Source organism: Poecilia reticulata, chromosome 18, assembly GCF_904066995.2.
Source record: "Poecilia reticulata chromosome 18, P_reticulata-male-v2, whole genome shotgun sequence".
Taxonomy (NCBI): Eukaryota; Metazoa; Chordata; class Actinopteri; order Cyprinodontiformes; family Poeciliidae; genus Poecilia; species Poecilia reticulata.
Genome location: NC_088847.1, coordinates 8,114,690 through 8,136,014, shown reverse-complemented (window position 1 = coordinate 8,136,014; position 21,325 = coordinate 8,114,690). Strand labels below are relative to the sequence as shown.

Here is a 21,325-nt window from a genome sequence, read left to right as displayed (position 1 = left end):
TTAAATTCTATAAACATATTTCTAGATGATGTTGAAACTTTTCTTAATTTTGCGTATTCAGCTCTGGAGAAAATTAAGAGACCACTTAAAATGATCAGTTTCTCTGATTTTACTTTTTATAGGTTTATGTTTGAGCAAAATGAACATTATTCTTTTATTCTATGAACTACTGACAACATGACTCTGAAACTCCAAGCAAATATTTAGTATTTATTTGCAGAAAATGAGAAATGGTCAAAACAACAAAAAGATGCATTGATTTCAAATCTCAAACAATGCAAAGAAAACAAGTTAATATTTAGAAACTGTATATGTGCATGTTTTTGTTCACATTCTTAGTATTTAGCATGTTTTACTAGATTTTGATTTTTTATTTTGATTTTTAACTTTTCATTTTTAATATCACAAAGTTGCGATGTTATTATTTATTTATTGCGTTTTTATTGGGTAAAGTCATGGCTTCCGGAATCATTAAGTGTAAGTCGTAATGAGTTTGGAAAATACATTTTTACATTTATATATAAAAAAGACATGAAACACTTTGAGTCAGATAATAATAAAAAGGAGATTTTAATTAATGGTCAAAATGAAATTTTAAATGAATTCAAGGACTTAAGGAGAAATATAAACAGCAGAACTTAACCTCAATCTTAAAGAAAAGTGAGCTTCAGCTCTTTTATTTTCACTGTGTGGATGAAACAGCGCATTATGTCAGTGGCAGGAAACAAAGACAAATGTTTGTGCAGAAATCATTACCCATCACCTGCACTGACACCATCAGCTGTAAAACACATGCCAATCAATGGGAGACGAGGGATTCCCGCAAAACCCCGTTGCCAGGGGAATGGCATCCCATAATGCTCGATTTACTTGTGGCAGATAATGGCAGCTGATATGTCTGATATTGATTGCATAAGAGCGCTGCAGTCATGATAATGGCAGCAAGTTAGAGTTTCTGCCTCCCAGTTACAAAGTATCAGGTTGTACACATTTAAAAATTTACAAAAATATATTTTGCATTTTAAAGTCTCACTTAATATTTGAGTTAGCGGTGGGCATTTATCGCCTTGTTTGTCATTTATCGTGATATTTTGATTTATCGCTGTCGCAGTAAAGTCCAGTTAATGATGCTTACTGTTTTCTCCAGTTTAAATAAAAGCATCAATAAATACCAGTAAATTTGAAAATACATTCACCGTCTGCAGCTACAAATCAAATTTTTTTACCTGACTAGTGTTCTAAAGAAGTTTGTTACAAACAGGAACGCTGTTCAAGAGCGGTAGTTGTGTGTGTGACGTGTTCATTTTAAACTGTAAATGAATGAAATAAATGTATTTTGAGGCTTTTATACACATTATTAACAGAACGAAACTGAACCAAATCTTGTCTTACTCCAGGGAAAGATTATGTAACTGTAGCTGTAGTGACAGGTAGAGATGTTAAACTTCTCTGACTCAGAGTGTGTATCATTAGTCATGTGACTTAGATTAAGCTGGTCAACAACTCTGGGATTACACTCAAGTGACAATAGCCTGAGCCGATTAGCACTTTTGTATCCTTTTGTTAGAGTATCCCTGACACTAAGTGCACATTGTTGTTTCAGAAATAAACGTACAGGTTATTTTTTTCACCACTGTCTACCAGTAATCAGAATCCAGGCATCTTTCTTAGGTTTAATTATGCTTTGCTAATTTTGTCCCTTGCTTGTTACCGTCCTCGTTGCAGACAATGTCTGTTAGCGCGCTCGTTGACGAGCCGCTGCTCTTTATTAGCTGTGACATGGCATTACTTGCGCCGTTATTAATTTTGCTCCCCCCCCTTCACTTGCGAGTTCCTGAATAATCATGTCATTCTGTTGCTGTAATTAAATACGTTTTACTCTCCAGATTAGCTTTGTTGACTCGCCTGCGTCAGCGGAGCGTCTTTTATCTGCCTTGAGTCGTTGCTTATTAACATGTCACGAATTTCCTCTTAGTTGATCACGGCGTTCAGAAAGCTCAGATCCCACCGACTGCTCTGTGATCACATTGATTGGGTCCGCAGAGATTTACTAATTGGCTTTCCATCTGAAACTCATCCCTCGGACTCTGCTGACTGGAAAGGACTATAAGACGGGTGGAGATTGATGTGCCTCACTGTTTTATGAAAGTCACTTTTTGAGGTGAAATAATGCAGCTGGGACCCATAATTCAACTTTAAGTCAGACAATTATTATTTAGTAAACATTTAATTGTCATAAATTTTGAATTTACTTACATTTTTAGGTGATTATGCATCTCTTATAAACCGAGCAATATCTAAACAATCAACCAAACCAAACCGGTTTATTGAAATGAAATAGAGGAGCATAAATTAGTACATTTGTCAGCATTTTAGGTCATCTTAGCACATGCTAATATGTCATAAAGCACACTGGTCTCCATTTCAGGGTGTCGTGTGTTTCGTCTCCAGTCTCAGCATCACGTTTCCTGTGTCTCTTTTGCCTCTGTTCTTGTGATCTTAACGCTTTTTTGTGCTTAACGCGTTTAATAAAACCCACTTGCAGAGCCACAACCAAAATGGTCATAAATTAGAGCAGTGTTTCTCAACCCTGGTCCTCACGCCCCCCTGTCCTGCATGTTTTAGGTATTTCCCTTCTGCCACACACCTGAATTGTATCTCTGGGTGATTAACAGGCTTCTGCAGCACTTGATGGTCATGCAATCATTTGAATCAGCTGTTCTGGAATAGAGGCACATCTAAAACATGCAGAGCAGGGGGGCGGTGAGGACTGGAGTTGAGAAACACTGAATTAGAATAACAAAACAGAAGAAAAATTCAATAAAAATATTTTCAGATTTATTTATTTATTTTTTTAAGTTAATGTCCTCTAGATAATAAACCTCAGATTCCCGTGAAGCTGTGAAGGTCCTCCTGTTTGCCGAACACTCAGAGCAACAATGATAGCTTCTAATTTTAGTTTTGCTAATGCTTTTGTTATCTAATCAACCTTCTCGAGAGAGAAACACAGAGAGAGCATGAAAAAAATGAAACAGCAGTCAGGATTCAGCTTGTGTTTTAATTCAGGAAAGCGTTTGCATGTGTATTTCCATAAATCCAAGAATACGCCATATTTAAACAGATGAAAACGTTCATTCATAGCACAGTGTCAGTGCTTAGTGTGAAAGTGAAAGAAGTTTAATTTTTAGCATATATGTCGCTGCTTATTGTTTAAGTTGCTCCCCCAGTTTGTTCCATGGTTAATTCGCCACATTCCTCACATGTTCAAAGATCACATGTCGTCTTTTCACAAAACGCTGCAGGCACTTTAGATTATTTAATCTTCCCCTATGCATAACTGCAACCTTATCTGAGTGGGAAATCTCAGCTTCTGTTATTGGACATGACTATTTACTGAGCTGCGCTGATTACCTTGATAAGTTGTCTGTTAAACATGAACGTTAATGTTTATGGTAAATAATTTTTTGTCATTGTAGTACTGTATCTTGGAATGATTCTGAATCCTTCGAAAAGGCGTCTAAAGGTCCAGTGTGAAGTGAAGGCATGTTTGCTTTAAGTACAGTAGATGGTGGTTTACAGCAGCTTCTTACAGATATGTCAACTGCAATTTTATTTAGTTTTAGATTTCTCTTTAATAACACAAGAGTCGCAATAAGCAATTAATCACATGGTAAATTAGAATGAGCTCAATAATTTACATTCTGATGATTTATATGTTTTGAAGATCAACTTTGTTCATCATCTATTTTATCTGTGGTTTTTGTTCTTGTTTCAGTTTTATTTATTATTTTTGCATCTTATGTTTTATTTTGAATGTTCTTTACAAAATTCTAATTTATTGGCTTTTGATAGGGCGGAGTGCATCATTTTATCATTATCAATACATTACCTAAAAAATTTTCTGTTTATTGTTTATCACAATCTGTTATTGTGACAGGCCTAAGTACAATTGTGGAAGTAGTTTTACTGTCATTCAAAAAAAAAAAGATTACAAGAGTTGAATGTGTACGTGATATTCAGGATGTTATGCTAGCAGTTAGCGCTGTTAACCAGGGCTAGCTGTTCTCGTGAGGCTAAAGCTAACTTTGCATTTTCCCCTTAGAATCTCTTCATTAGATTTCCAAAACGCTGACATGTCCAAATCCAATATGTTCCATGTCAAAGGTCAGAAGAGTAAAGCAGAGCGATGTTGCTGTAAGTCAGTCAGACTTCTTGTTATCTACTGATTTCTTCCTTCCTTGTCTGACTGACTGAACAGACCTGACATGTTCAGACCCGTCTTAGAAAATGCTTTCCTTCTGAAATGCCGTGAGATTTTGTCCTCATATTCTAGTTTCAAACATGTCACTGATACCGAATAATACAAAACACCTAACTTTGAGTCATTCCTCTCTCAGCAAAAAGAAAAAAACATCAAGCTAAACAATCTAAAATTAAATTTAATATGAAGGTACACGTTCTAATCAGTAGAGGATTACCAGAGCTTTGGGTCACAGGTTAATAAACATTTTTTGTCAAGTTGTGTTACTCCACATCATATTTTGTCAAAAACAAAATATTTTGACATATTTTGTCAAAAAGTCATGTAGTGTTGAAATCAGCTTTATGATTAGTAGGACATGTAAATGAATTGCATTGTGCTTGTTTATCTCTCAAAAATGGAGCCAATAATTATCACTGCCACATGTCAAATCCATATTATTTAGCAGATATTGTCTAAAACCTTACACTCTTGACAAAATTAGTGATATTGTGACTATGTAGTTTAGATTTTTTTTCTTAAAGGAAAAAGATCTTGCAAACTTTTGTTGCAAAACTGTGGGATAAAAATGCTACAGTTAATTTTGCTGCAATTTTTTTTCTAAACTATTTATCAGCATTTTCAGAAACTGCTAACAAGTTTACTGTACAACACAACTGAGAATGTAAGTGTAATAAGTCTTGTTTTTATCAAAATTAGACTTCTTTTGAACCAATCAAATATGTATTTTTGAACTAATTGTACTTTAAATTGTACTTTGTACTTTTGAAACATCTAATGGTTTGTTCGATTTACAATGCAATGATCTGAATGTCCAATGCAAAGTTGGAAAAATCTACTAGATTGGCTCTAAAGTTGAAATTTTAAAGTAAACTAAGAGGTTTCCACCAAAACCGAGGGCCAAACTTCAATTTATTAAATTACCTCAACATAAAGTACTTTCCTCGGTTTATTCAGTCAGTTATTACTGAGAGTAGATTTATAGCTTTGTCTATTCACTAGAGAGATTAAAAAAATTATATTTTAAGGCAAGATGTGGTAAAAACGTAAGCAGAAAATGAGCTGAAACCTTAAAAAAAAAGAGTAAAGTAGAGTAAGGGTACAAATAGTCGAAGTGGCAAATTGACCTGAAGTCAAACTCAAAAAACTTAACCAACTAAGACAGGAAGAAAAAAAGAAATCAACACAACAGAACAACAACTTCATTTCATTTTGTGATTTTACAGTCAAATGCCAGTTGCGTCACAGTTAGCAGCAACTGTGCGCTTTCAGGCAGTTCATTTGTGGGTGACCTCTGTGATTTTGTTGCAGCTTTTTTGTCTTCTGTTTCCCGTCCCTTTCTACCTCCAGGCCCAATTATGTAAGGTTTTACACTCGTCTTTTTTTCCTCATCTCTTATGCTTTTCCTCCTCGTCCTGTTTGGTTCGCTCTTATCGAACTGAGAGCACGTTTGTGATTTATTTCTGTTCGGTTTTGTGGAGTTGGATAGTTTGCGCCGTTGGGGACACACTTGGTCACTTCCTGGTGTTGGGTTAAGGTTTCATCCTCCAGACTCACCTGTGTAACTTCTTATTCCAGTTTGTTTTAAACAGAAGGAATATGTGCAGATCTGTCTTCAGAAATTACATCATCCGATTTAGCCGTGAGCTCGCAGTAAACTCTTTGCCGCTTCTTTACCGAACCTTGTTTTTCGTCGAAAATAGCAACGCACCTTCAGATTGTGTAACCAGTCATATTTCTGGCATTTTGAGCTGTCACCAACATGTAACACCCCCTACCCCTTTCCTCTTCCTGTGGATTCCTCTTTTTATGTCTGTATCTCACTCCCATTGCTGATATCTGTGTGGGTGTTCACCGCAATGGAGATGAGGATGAGCTATGGGTGGAAATGTGTGTGTGTGTTTGGGGAGCATTGCTGACAAACAGCTTAAGGAGAGATGCTCAAGTGTGTGGGTTGGCCACTGTTGTGTGTGTGTGTGTGTGTGTGTGTGTGTGTGTGTGTGTGTGTGTGTGTGTGTGTGCCTTCATTTATGCTCTCAGCTTGATGTGATATAGCTGCAGTAGCATGTGGGTCAGTACCAGTGAGAGGGAGAGATGGAAAAAGACTCGGGGAGAGGGAGTAAGACGGACAAAGGGGAGAAAATTAGTAAGCGGAAGAGGTAGAGTGGTGAAGGTACCACGGAGACAGATCTAGAGTCAGTTATGTAAGAAATATGCGCAACAAACACTGGGCTCTCATGCCTATATTTACCATTCTAACAGGTTGGCAGGAATGTTGAAGAGGCGTTTGGTCTATTTCCGATGGGACGAAAATTGCTCTAAACACATTGTATCCTTCAGGCTCGGGAAATATGGTGGTTGCGTTCTCCAACTCTTCTGTTCAGGAAGCCGTTTTCGTCTCTCAGTGGCCGTCTCCTATTGCACGGGCTTATTGATGACCTTTTATTGACGACTTCTTCTCTACAGGACGGCCTGCAACCTGCACTAGCTTCCGCTCGACACGTCGAAGTAAACTCCTGACACATTTATGCAATTCTTGATCCTTAGTTGGATCTCAATTAGTTTCCACAGTGGGGAGACGAGTCTCCCCGAGGAGCTCGCTATCGAGCAATTCAAACAGCTCGATAGTCATGCTCTTGCTGTGTAAGCTGGCTCGACAAAACCCAAAGCTGCACTGAGAGATAATGGATATCATGATGGCTGTCATCAGCTTCCTTTGTTTACTCGGGTTTTCTTCTTCGTACTCCCACAAAAGGGACTGTTTGATGCGTCTTTTGAATAAGAGCAATTGGCAACATTGTTGCTTTAAAAAAGGCAAGACAATAGCACTGCCAAAAATATTGGTGCCTGAATTAATGAGATGTGTGTTTATTCCTTAAAGCACTTAATACAAATGAGGTAAAGACATCAGGCTTCCAGTTTTAAGGTGTAGCACAGTTTTAAAATGTCAGTATATCAAAATGATGAAGATTAGGTCATACAGCTCCTGTAGTATGGAGCTCATTTGAATGTGTTGTGAGAAATCCTGTGATGGTTTATAGAACATACCTAATCTCCACAATACACCATGTTTCGTTACAAGCTGTCAGTCAAGCTGTGTAGAAGGGAGGGAGTTCCTTTAAGTTGCCACTCTAGAAAAAGACAGCTGTTAGTTTTGAGATTTTTCAAGAAAGTTCCTACGTAAATCAGAATTGCGTAAATAAATTTCAGGGTTTCCCACAGAAAACTTAGGTCTCGTGGTAGAGGAGAACAGGCATCATAATTTGGAAATAATGGCGTGAGGCCAACAGTACGGCACACCCAGTTCAAAGTGTCAGCTAAAAGCTTAGCTTAATCCGTCTTTACTGCCACTGGTACTGGTGTAAAAAAACCTATTTATAATAAGCAAACAACGCTTAAACTGGTGTCAGGCCAAGTGAAGCCTGGTGGCCTGCCAGGCTCATAATACATCAAGGGGAAACCCTGAATTCACTTAATTTAGGAAAAAATTTAAGTTTTTCAAATAAAGGTTTATGCTGTAGGATGAAGTGTTTTTTTTTTCAACTGTATCGAAATTAGTGTTCTTGCAATGGAAACAATTTTTTCCAGTCATGGCAAATTAATTAGCGCTTTGCATACAGCAGCAAAGCGTTAATTAGTAACTACTGGCCTCCTTGGACAATGCACAACCAGCTAAGTAGCTTTTCGCGCCAATGTCTCAGAGGAAGGAGGGGGGTCTCCACCAGCAAAGAAAGCAGGAAGTTGTTTAAGATGCCAATGTCTCCTCTGATGCTAATGGGCACTAGCACCATGGCTAAAACATATATGTAACTGTTTTTATCTATCAGTGCCTTGAAGTTTATTGACTTTTCACATGTGATTTTAATTGCATTCCTTATTTAATAGAAACACGACAGTTACGAAATTGTGTTTTTTCGACATCAGCAGAATATTGAAAAGGTTTTGTGCTCATTTGGAATGGAAACTCAGCTTCTGATGCACGATTCTTTGGCTCAAAATTACTTCTTTATGTCGTTGTCGGAACATGCACAATGCAGGACCGTTAACAATCATTACGTATTACTTAATCTGTGAAGCAGCCTACTAACAAAACAGAAGCGTTTGCATGTTCTGTAGTCAGAAACTCTTGAATTTCACCTCAGGCAGACGAGCGCTGGGATTCCTCGGAGGCGAGTGTGGACACGCTAACAGGCTGGTGGTTATTTTATGAACGTTAAACTTTTGACTGATTGCATCCATCGGTGCACCTTATTATTCCTGCTGTAATCTCAAGGGCACCTGTCAAAATGGCTGCGATCCAAATTTAATTGAGTATCTTTGAAATGCCCTGGGAGAATTAATGTAGGATTACTACTGCTAAGGCGACCCACTCAGTGTCACTGTTAATAATGATTCCAGGTTTTTTTTTTTTTTCACATTGAAAACAAGCAACAAGTGTTCAAGAACTAGAGGCTCGCAAATTAGTTTCTGCGAGTTTAACCTTGGGGTTTCCTGTAGATGAGTCGTTCAGAGGAAGGAGGGAAAGAAAGCAGGAAGTTGTTTAAATTTCTTTCAATTTCTTTGATTAAATGTAAAAAAAACCCCATACAGATCTCTTCAAAATGTCCAGACGGCTTTTTCTTTAAATTAGCAGAGGTGTTTAGATGGAAATATCTAAACTAAACACTAGAATCAGCTTTTAATGTTCATGGTTAGAAACTCTCAGTATGGTTTTCAAATGTATGTTGATTATACAGGATAAATGAAACAATTTTTCAGGTGGCTCAGAATTTGACAAGGAATCGACCCATCCACCTCGTAGAGTTCACTCAAGAAAGTTCCTGCTGTGACTCAGCTGCAGTCTGGACTTTAGGAAAACAAGGTGGACTAAGATTGTCCCGTCCTTCCCAGCACCAAATCTGGAGTTGAGTCACAAAGTTTGAGTCACCAAAGTTCAGGCGTTGGGGCGGCTCAGTAGTGACAGGAAAGTGGTTTATATTATAAATAAAATCCCCGAGCATTGTTCTTGCTTAGTCATTGCAGACTTTATTGAAATTTTGACCTCACAGCCAGAAAGTTGATCTTTGGTTAACTGTACTTACCTTAGCTAACCTGCAGATCTCCTTTCTCTACATCTCCTAATTCTCCTGTTGCTTCTTTTCCCCTTCCATCTGCAAACCTGACGCCTGCAACTGGCCATTAAGAAAAGTGTGTTTGCGTCTGTTTGCATGTGTGTGTACGTACTTGGGAGACAGAAAGACAAAGCTGATGAGTAATCCGAAGTGACTGTGTCTAACAAACTAACACTCACTTAGGAAACGTGCTAATGGCGAGGAGTCTGCAGTATCTCATCAGCCGTGTTTGTGTAGTTAGATATAATTTGAGCTCTTAATAAGCTGCGGCCGTGTGTTTGCGTGCCACCACAAGTGGAAAATTAGGTTTCAGTGTTTGTGTGGGGAGCTGGTGGTGTGCCAAACGCACGTTCTTGTTAATGGGAGGTCTCTGTCTCTCTCTGTACTGTATCTGTGCATTCGTAAGATGGACGTGTTTTCAGTGCAGATCCCCCTCCTCGTGCTGTCGGCTCACTGACGGAGATCCTCCGTCACCTGATGCTCTCAACATGCCTGTGAGTGCAGATATTGGCTTAAGTTGCAGTTTTTATTGTCATTTTTCTCTACTTGGTCAGAGTTTTCACCATTTTGCACTCAGATGCCTGAAGCTAAATGTGCTCCTTGCAGCACATTTGTTGAGTTCAGTGAACATCAGAGTAGCTCTGTCTGTTTTCCCACTGTTTTTTGTTTTTTAGAGGTTTTATTGGCTCTAGAGGCCTTTATTTGATAGTGAGTTGACAGGAAAGAGGGTAATGAGAGAAGGGGAGACATGTGGCAAAGGTCATGAGGCCGGCAATCAAACCTGCGACGGCCGTGTTGAAGACTAAGGCCTACATTTGTGAGTTGTGCCGCACAACCACAGCACTCCTTCAACTGCTCTTAAATTGGGAATTGTTACAGATACAAACGACAAAAAAAACAAAAAAACTATGAGTCATTTATTAAACTATGAAGTTTTGCAGGGACTGAGAATAATCTAGAGGTTTTGTGTCACCAAGTGGAAAATGGGTTTTTATTCTTTGTCAGTTTCACAAACTGTGGGCAAAACATTACTGATGTTGGATAGGTAAATTTAGGGCTGCAACTAATAATTATTTTAGTAATTAATTACTGTAATGTTCATAAATTGATTGAAATGTGACTTTTGCATTTTGACTAGCAGTCATGCCTCAGACACCAATTAAAAGACATAAAAAATTGTGTAGATGTGCAAATCATACGTGGCATATTTAGCTAATTAAATACGACATGCATGTGTGTGAAGAATATGCAGAAGCACACGCTGCAAAGAGAGAAAGAGGCATTCACTGATAAAACCGATAACTGGTCAACAACAACAGATCTGCTCAATAACATCCTCCAAACCGAACTCTTTGAGCTCAGAAGTGTGTGTTCTAATTTTAAGCTGCGTAACCACTTCCCGCATCGCGACGCTGTCCGCGTCAGTGCAGAGTGTTTCTATTAACGATACGCAGACGTCGCATTTCCTCTGGTGCTCTGCTGCCGTCACTTTTACAGCTTGTCCCCCCGACTGTCAGGCTTTAAAACGAGACAAACAGCAGAAGACGCATCCACCGACCGCAGGGTGCTTCTGTTTCCCGAGCATTGTCTGTTTTTGTTTATCTTTTCTGTTTCTTTTTTACATTTCATTGCAAATCATGTTTGTTTCAGTTTTTTTCTTTGCTTCGCCATCACTACATCTTCCTTTTTCTCTCTATCTGTGACCAAAAATAGACCGACTTGTTTTTTTTGTCGGCCTCTCTTGAAACCTTTTCAACAGGAAGCGTGAGACAGTCACCGCAACGCAGAGTCGCAGAAACACAAACGCGCTGCTTTTAGCGGTCGTGCTGTCCTGAGCAGTCAGATCAGTCTTCTCTGCTTTATTCACTTTACTCTTCTGGACTGAGGCTTGCTTTGCAAAAAACCCAACTTTTTTTCCCCCGTTTGTGTGTGTGTGTGTGCGTGTGCATGAGAGACTTGCTCTTGCATGAAACAACATCAATGTCCAGTTGCTGTTACTCTCCCTGACTGAAAACAGCACATGGTGAGTTAAATTTGATTCAGCAGCATAAGAAGAAAAAAAGTAACTGGAAGTGACAGTCGAGGTAAAATGTCCATGTGTGTTTGTGAGTATTTAAATACTCACACACACCAGAGAGGAAGACATTCATGTAATTACTAGAAGCTTCCACTGATTCATTTCCCCTCAGTTACTAAAGTTAGTTTGGGATACTTCCTCCTTTATGTGCTAATTTATATGTTTTCATTTTCAAAAGAATAAAAAATTCAAATTTATTCTGCCACGTTTCTAAAAGTCTGTTCGGAACATCGTCGAAGGGAAATCTGTTGCCTAAATTTTGACGCTAACTAAAACCGGTTAGCTTCATTTTGATCTTACAACAAAGTAATTTAAAACATTTTTGCACTTAGTCTTAAATGTCAGGTTGTACTTCATTAAATAATTAGAATGAGGCAACATTTACAACTGACCATACATCCAAAGCAACCCTGCAAGTTTTTGTGTGTGTGTGTGTGTGTGTGTGTGCGCGTGGGTGTGCGTGTGTGCGTGTGTTTGAGGTAATAACCCCATTAATCAGGTTCTGGTTAAAAATGTGGCTGCTATGTTTGAATTTCCTAGAATAGTCTGCTTAATTTGGGACTGAATTAATAGGACAGTGACTTTCAACGTTATTTAAGAGTCAAGTTGGCACAGAAAAACCTCACTGACCTCATTACCTCTCCTTCCTGTAGAGTTACGATTCTCTGTCACACTTTAATGCTGTATATAACTGATTTTGACCAGAATTTTAATGCCTGTCTGTTTCTAGATAATGTTGTTGCTGTTTATAAACTGAGTTTATAAATGCTGGTTGACACTGAAAGGAGCGCTAACAAATAGAGATGCTTCAACATTAATCAGTGACAATGTACCTGATCCATAAGGACAGTTCTACTCAATGTAATTCTATGTTTTGTGTTGCTGTATTATTTATTTTTTATTATATTTACAATTTCTGAACCATTTGATAGAAAGTTTGTCAGTTTCTTAGTTTTTTTTTATTTTACATTGGCTTTTACTCTCCCAATTGCACTGAACAAATTAAAGTTTTTACATGTTCGACTAAGCTTGTGAAGCCATTGCTGTATGTAAGTAGGCTGTACTGGTGCAGAGTTAACAAATGAATTTGTTATTCAGTACATTTATGTCCGTGTAAAAAAAAAAAAGCATTTCTCTATTTGTGACGTCTACTGTTAGCAGAAAAAAAGGCTGAAATTAGAAAACTTCTCGTCATAAGTTGGTAAAATGTTTGCACCACCCAAGAAAATGTGTGTTTTCTAGACTGAGATGCAGCAGCGAAAACGCCCGGATGTAAGCGTGACTCTTACTGGAAATGGTTTGAGCAAATTTGAGAGAGAGAGAGAAAGAGAGAGAGAGGGTGAGAATAGTAGTTCACAGAGTCAGGGTGCCTCCACTCAAAGGATGTGGCTTCCCTTCTAAAAACAGCTCGTCCTATTTTTACATGCATGTGTGTTATGTGTGAGAGATGGGTCCTTGTCACTGAAGAGTGCGGCGCAAAGCTCAGTAGCTATAAAAGATTTGCTTCTTAACCGACTCATTGATTCACATTGAGGAGCTGAGACAAACGGAGGCAGATTGTCCTAATCTTTTCTCTGTTTATTCCCCATGGTGAAAAATGCATTGACTCTAAAGAAGGGCAATAGTTTTTATTAGAAATTAATGTTTCAGTTTGCAAATGCATGAAGAAGAATGCTTTTGCATGCTTCTTCCCTCTGAATGTGACCCTCTGAATGTGACCTTCAGAGGGTGAAAATGGGAATGAATGCGACTGAATTAGCTTTTTTCATACAGAATTATTGGAGGCCGTCCATCATTTCCATGAAGATGCACTGGTTCTAGAGTTCAGCCTCTGTTACGACGATGGAAACAATCAGCTGACTAATAACGACAAATTGATTTGTCGTTATTAGTCAGCTCTGTAGCTCAGGAGCTACTTCCTTTATTACTCCAAAATAAGAGTCGCAAACATGCATGGTGTCGAGCTAAAAGCATCTGTGGTGGCCATTTGTGTAATGTTTGCAACTTGTAAGTTCTATTAATTTAGTTTTTTATTTTTGGAAAGTTAGAATTAAGTCTGTGGTTAATTTGTAAATTAGAATTGATTATGTTGGTAATTGGTTAGCCCCTCCCATTAATTTAGGTAATTAAAAACACACCGGGTGCTTGGTGGAGGCATTGTTTTGCAAATGTCTGGTGTGTACGGGAGGGTTGGTAAATGATTTTTTGACCATTTCATTTCACTTGCAATTTGACCTTTTATTTTGCACTTTTTTACTTGAAACGCCATGTTAAGTTTACTTTCGTTTTCGGTTAAGATGTAGGACATTTTTTGATATTTTGTTACTAATTTTATAAGAAATAAACAATCTATTTTCGCAAACAAATGAAGATGAAGTGCGTTCAATCTAAAACCCACCTGTTAACACACACACGGCCTTAGTTGGAGTATTGGAAGCTAGAAGGCCGCGACAGCATCCAGGATGTAATAATAATTTTCAGCTACATCACAAGAACTTGTTACACTTGCACGGTTTCCCCCAGTGTATTTTAAGCCTGGCGGGCCACCAGGCTTTTGCTTGAGCTCACACCAGGCTAAGCATTGCTCATTTATTTAAGTTTTTTTAATGTTTGCATTTTTTAAGACTTCATAGTCAGTGTTCAGGTGTTAATCTTACAATCGTTCCATAACACATAAATATCGAGTGATATTTTAAAATTTCCTGTCAACTTTAAACATTTTTTAACTCAAAATCACGGTAGGCCGCTGGATGAATGACTGCCGAGCGTCAAAATATCGGGCTTAGCAAGTTTTCTAGGGAAAACCTTGCACTTATCCTGAAAACTGTCCAAATGTCCTCCAGTCATTAAGGACAGTTCTTAATTTTCAGTATTGTGCCAGATTTAATTTAAAAACAACGTATTCCCAGGCGTTTTGTTTATTTTGTTGTGTTTCTGTTTGGTTTGTACCAACCGATGCAGGTTGTTCATGTTACGCTAACTCTTACTTGCCAACTTCTTTACCTTCTGCTGTTGTCTGCCCCTCTGTAACATAATTATTTTGAAGCACATCCCACATCATTATCTGGATGAAATAAAATGGGACCCCGTTGATTTCATCCAGCTTTGTCTGCTGAGGTTGGCATATTTTATCTCGCAGACTGCTCAGTCCAGCCCTTCGATGCAGAGTTTCCTCGACGCAACCCGTGCATTTGCACTAATTGCTGATGCAATCTCTTTATTCATTTAAGCGTCCCCTCGACCTCAGTCAGCAGCGCTTCTCCTTGTCATTTTTTTTTTTTTTTTGACTGGGCGCAGTTAGCCGACAGAGGATTTAAAACTCGCAGCGATGCTTCTTCGCCTTGTAACTTGAGCCAAGGGCATTGGTGGAAAAAAAAAGAGAGAGAGAGAGAGAGAGAGAGGAGGGAAAACACGATGTATAATCATATTAGGAACGAGTGCTTACCCGGCTTGAACCCCCCACAAACGCCAAGCTCTCTCCATTTCCATCACCGTCCCGCTCACTCTGCCTTTTGTGTCTCTCAGCCACTGCAGCTCTCTCTTCTTAGTCATCAAGCTTGAGTCTGAGCCAGACAGTGAATCGTATTAGAGTTAGATTTATTGGCAGGTTCCACAGAAGACGACGATAACTCCAATTCTGTCCTATTTCTTCAGGCATTTGAAGCTTGGTAATGAATATGGTGCCTCGAAAAAACATTAATAGCCCTGGAATTGTTTTACATTGTGTCATGTTACAACCACAGAGTTTACTGCGTTTTAACAGGATTTTATAGGTCAATGCAACTCAATGATATACATTATTATGGACTAAAGAGTTAAAGTATCCTTAAAAAGTCTCAAATTCTTGTATCTAAAATAAAGTCCTCAAAAATTTATTTTAAAAAGTGAGTTGGCTTTTAATCTCAGGTCGTAGATTTTCTTTTGACGGGACCATTTAATCTCGTATATTCTGTTTTTTGTTATTTTTTGTTATTTTGTTTTTTTCTATGCAGGACTTTTCTATTATTTTCACTTCTTTATGTTCTGTGACTGGAGGCGGTTGAGGTTATTATAAGTCACTGCTAACATGCCTAGCTAGCTAGCAGGATAGCCATACATCTTTAAGAAGTCTTATTTTAAATTGAGACCTTAAATATCTTAATTTAATTTTAAATAAGACTTTAATTTTGTTTTTACAGGATTATATACTACATATTTTCTATGTATTTTTTTTCTCGTGAGATTTTTCTGTCGGCCATCTTTGATGGGTTCTTTCACTCAAGACGGTTGAGGCTACTGCTAACTAGCTGCCAACATTCCCTTTCTTATGTCTAGCATTGATAAGTACAAATAGGTCTTAAATTCCATTTATTGTGGTCTTAAAAAGTCTTAAATTAGAGTTGGTGAAACCTGCAGAAAGTTTTCAAAATCTTTTACAAACCAAAAGATAAATTGGTGTAAACCATTTCTGCACAACAATTACAGTTTTTGGGTAATGTCTTTATGAGTCTTGAGCATTTAGCAGATTTTCTTTCATAATTTCCCTGCATTTACTTCCATCCATCTTCCCATCAACTCTGATCCATGCATTCCTACAACATGCTAAGTTCACTGCGGGTTGGATCTGGTAATGGTGTCGGTTTTCCGCCCCACTTACACTTTTAAACACTTGCGCATAAACACTTATTCCACAAGCCGCTACGGAGGCTCACCCAAGCTGGCCTCATATACATGCACACACACCCAGATTACATGCAATCTTTCCCTAATGTGCAACCATGCACTCTCAGCACCCACCCTTAATTCTTTTCATTGCACAAAGGGTATCGGTGAAAGAAACTGCCGTTTGCAAGAGAAAAGCCACGTCCTTTGAAACACAAAGCAGGGTCGATGGAGCTCACTATTGTTTAAACAAAAGACTTATCGAATAACACCGCTAACAAAAGAGGGGACGAGGATGAGCAGATCCAGAGGCAGAAGGAGGTGAAAAGAACAAGACGTGGATGAGAATCTAGGTGACAGGATGTGTGTGGAACCGACACCGGCGTAGGTCGCCGAACCATTCCACCATGGAAATACACACACAGAAGTAAACGTCAACCTGATTTACCTCGCTGTGCGCTGCATACGCAGTAAATCGCTGCAGAGCAAACAGTATGGAGAGTTTAAATCAGCATTGGTGTGTATTATTGGTACATTAAACAGAACATGGTGAAATAGTCAGGTTGCAGCTTGAATTTAAGACTGGCAGGATGATTGAGTGAGTGTCTGCAGCCGGCTGTGAGACAGCCAGATAGGGACAGTCAACAAGGTGCAGGGCTGGAAGGAGCAGCAGCCACCATCTCCTTTTTTTATGGAGGAAAAGCTTGGACAGCAGCTGCAGTCGATTTAATTTGTACAACACTTCCTGTTTAGGTTAAAGATGCAGGAGTCAGGGGTTTTTCAGGCCATCATGACGCTTCAATATCTGACCCGACTGAACCCCCGTTTTCTGTCTTAGGTCGTCTTTTTATATTTTGCTTCAAGTGAACATTCACTATTTACAAAAAAGATTAGAAACGGCCAGTTAAATCCAGTTATATAGACATATATAATAAAATCAGTCCATTTCATACCAGCACTTTTCATTCACAGAGAATTGGATTCAAATACATCCTCCACTTTTTTAAAATGTTTTTGTAATATCACAGAGTAGAAATTCTGCTGAATTAGTCATAAACGATCTTTCTAAGGACCAACAAACTTGCATTGAGTCATTGATTTTGCAACAATCCCTTAATCTGAGCAAGCTTGCGGCAACGAACAGTGAACATCCTGTTTGTTGATCCGTTTAAGGAATAAAAAAAGCTTTTTTTGCAATAACTCATAAATATTTATCATAAGGTTCAAAGCTAAATAGATGTCAAAATTAAGAGTACCTCATTGACATTGTGAAATGTCAATGAGGTAAAATGTCTTCGGTTCAAAACAGGAGAATGTTTTCATCCGTTTTTTAACGTGTTGAATTTCCTGACAACACAGTGAAATGACCAGCTAAGTTTGGCTAGCTATTTTGGTTGGATAATTTAGCTAGGTAGTTTAGCCAGCTAATGTAACATACTTCCTACGTTGCCCAAACATTTGCTCCCAGTTGGTTGATCAAATCAGTCAGAAGTTGTATGAGTGAAGAACAAAGTCATTTGAGAAGTTTTTTCTTTTAATCATTTTTTCTTACTAGTACAAAGTGTAAGCTTTCAGAAATGTTTTGTGTGTTGCATAAATTAACCAATATTCAAAATTTCCAAGCAAGGGCCTTCAAAAGAAAGCAGACATATTGCTTCTCCCTTAGATATAAAGTCTAGTGCAGAGATGAATATTTTCTGTCTTGAGGTTTGTGCCTAAAGCAAAGAGAGAGTAAAAAAAAAGTAAGCTTTAGTCTCAGTCTTTAAATGAGTTGTAGGTGCTGCTATGACATCTTTCAAAGAGGAAATGTTCTTAAAGAGTTTCAGTGGCATTAATTGATTAGTTGAGGGCTTTTAACCCTTTAAACATGAAGACATGAAATCTTTTAAATAATTTCAAAAGGAAAGACAGATACTTTTGATCTCATCATTTTACTGTTATACAGTGAATACAAGATTTCTAGTGCTTGTTTTCTACCAGAAACTAGAAAATCTTAATGTTTTTTTCCTGTAATCTCTTGATTTTTATAATGAATCGACCCTGAATTGCTTTGATTTTTAGGGTCAAATGTTTTACCTTTTTTCTACATATGTAAAAAATACAGTACATAAAAGCAGTTTACAGTATGGTTTTCCAGTGTGTGCGTGTGTGCCGTGCACCAAGTCTGCAGATGAGTAAGTGTGTTCACATGATAAGATCATGACAAATTCCCCACAACGTGTGTTTGCGTGCAGCTGAGTGCTGCTGTCGCCGGAGCGCAGGATTCCCTTCAGTCTGACGAACAGACGCGGGAATCAGAGACAGACGGATCACTGACTCGTTTGCATGTGTGAAAAACCACACAGAGACAGAGAGAGAAGGAGAGAGAGAGAAAGGCACACACCCATGTGTGTTTATCATCCTTTGTGCACCACTAACCACTCAGCAAACTCTTTGTAGAAATTCTATTTTGGTCTGAACTTGTCTATGTTTGAGAAACCGAGTCTATTCTAGAAACAGAGTGTTACTGTATATGGTACATCCCCATCTGTGCTCACACTTTGTTTTTGCCTCGAGTTCCTTTTTCTTCTACTTCTCTCTTGTGGTATTTTTTCCCTCTCTTGGTCTGTTCCCCTCTTGTCATGTTTTTTTTTGTTCTTGTTTTTTTTTTTTTTTTCATTTTGCTACTTCGGCCCCTTTCCACTTCCCCTTTTTTATTCTCATAATTTTAATTCAATGTAAGCATTTTCTCATTAAGCCTTATTAAGAACAACGTTGATGTTATTCATTTCATCCATCTTAATGTTACCTCCTCTCTCTCTGTGTCTGCTCTCAGTGTGTCTGCACATGCGTGCTGTGCAGCAATCTGGTGCTCCGACGAGAAACACACACACGCACACACACTCCCATGCATGCACAGGGATGCACCGTGAAGGTGTGGCATTGTGGTTCCAACACACACACTTACACCCACCTGTAACACAGATGGAAGGAGGGAAGACGCCGAGTCGTTACCGCACTGTGGCGAACTCCAGTGCGTCTTTTCATCTTTTCTTCTGCTTTTCTCCTTTATCCTGCGTTTCTTTTCATGTTCAACCACATCCCTTGTTCTTGTTCTTGTTCTCCGTGTTTGTTTCTTCTTTTTCTTCTTGTAATTCAGATGGCTGGCCTAAATTTAAATGTGAGTCAGTAATATCGTGTGATTGCCCCTCGAAGTTTCCACATTTTTTTTTACATGTTAAAACCACAAATAATTATGGAGTTTATGGGAATCGTATGTAATAGACCAACAAAATGTAGTTCTTAATAATGAAGTAGAACTAATATATATATATAAATTATATATATATATATATAATTTATTTATTTATTTTATTTTATTTTATTTTTGGCTAATAAAAATCTGAAAAGTGTGGGCTGTACTTGCATTTAGCCACCTTACTTCAATACTTTGTAGCTGCAGTGATGCATGTTTATCACCTTTACAGACCTGCAGACTAAAACCTTTACATCACTTTAAGGTCTTGCACCACAGATACTCAAGAAGATTTGGACTTGAACTAGGCTTTTTAATACATAAATATGCTTTATGTTAATTAGGAGTGGAATAATAATTAGTGTTTAGGACATAAAATACAGGATTTCCCTAGGACACAAAGACTTGGGGGCCCTGCCTTGGTAGCAACACTGCAGATTTCAAGTTTCCATTTAGCTGAACTAAATTATCATGTATCCCAGGTCAAATTCATTATTTTTCGATTTAAGACAGTTGCATAAAAGTTACTTATCTCAGTCATTTTTAGCCACCAAACTAAATGTTATTATTTTCAACTTAATATTTAGGAAAACAACAAATAGATTAAGAAAATCCAGAAGTCCAGAAGCAGCATTCAGCTTCTATGCTCCAAAAATTTGGAAAAGCTTCCAGAAAACTGCTGAAACACTGAGTTCCTTTAAATCAAGGCTTAAAACCACCTGTTGTTTTTGATTAGTAGGAACTGGAACATTGATCAATATATTTGATGTGTGTTAAATGTAATGTTTACTGCATGTTTCTAAATTGGTGACTGTTGTGTTTTTATGGCGTAAAGCTCTTTGAATTGCCTCGTTGCTGAAACGTCCTAGAGAAATAAACTCAACATAAATGCAGATTTTCAAACCCTTAAAAGTGAGTTTTTGTGCCTTTGAAAGGATTTCTGATACATCATTGTTTCAGGGTCGGCGAGTGAGTATCACCTCCTTCACCACGCGGTTACACAACGCGCTCCCTGTTACGTGATACAGTGGCGAAGATCCGTAACCATCCCTGTTAATGCAGTGCAGCTTTCCCACCTCGGCTCTCGGAGTAATCCGCCTACATTTCAGCCGCGCACCACAATCCTCTTGTTACACCTCCGCCATCTGAGCAGAGCGCTCGCGGTTACGCCAGATCAGCGGTTCCAAACAATTGTTCCTCAGAGTGAAACAGGAGAAACATGATCAAGCAAGAATAGCCTTTTTTTTTCTTCTTCTTCTTTTATTCCTCTTATATAAAATCATTCCACAGAGAGAAAACAGAAGATGCTCTTAGGGATTTCTTTAGAGACTTTAACTTAAAGGAACGCTGTTCAGGCTGAAAACTACAGCGCATGTGCTAAACATGTGAGTACTGTCATGAAAGAAAAATGTACTCAACACTAATACAGGCCGGTGTCCATTTTTAGAACCCATTCAGGGACTCAGCGTCTAAATTTAGTGGGTCGTTTTGTTAAACAAATACTGCCTCAGCGAGCTGGAACGCTGTCAAAACACGCTGACTGTGTTGTATTGTGTGTGTCTGGACACAGCATGTGCATCAAGTAAGGTTATTTTAACTTTTACTTTTACATAAACAGTTAAACCCAAAGGGAGAGTGATGGAGAGAGAGGAGGGCGAGTGGGAGTGAGTGTGGATGGAGAGGTGTAGGAGGAGTTCAGTTTCATTAGCATGATGGATAGGAGGGAAGCTCTTAAAACCACACACTCACACACTCCTAAAGCAAACACACACGGATTTTGCAATTGCAACGACTCTGCTTTTGCAAGTCACCCCTGTGCCACTTTTCTCCACATTTCAGTATTTCAACAGTTTTCAGCCGTGTTGACTAACCTGGTTAAAACGCTCATGTTCTTAAGCAATGTAAGCAGCACAAGCAAAAATGTGGCGATTTTATAAAGTTTAATTAAACTCAGGCTGCAGTTGTTGCACTGTTGAAATATTATGTTTGCACATCAAACC

At 38.4% G+C, this 21,325-nt stretch overlaps 1 protein-coding gene across 1 annotated transcript in view; it reads left to right on the top strand.

Moving 5' to 3' along the window:
• Window positions 1-21,325, top strand: part of si:dkey-172j4.3 (diacylglycerol kinase delta) — a 78,461-nt gene that overhangs the window by 6,854 nt on the left and 50,282 nt on the right. The gene's annotated exons all lie outside the window — the stretch shown is intronic.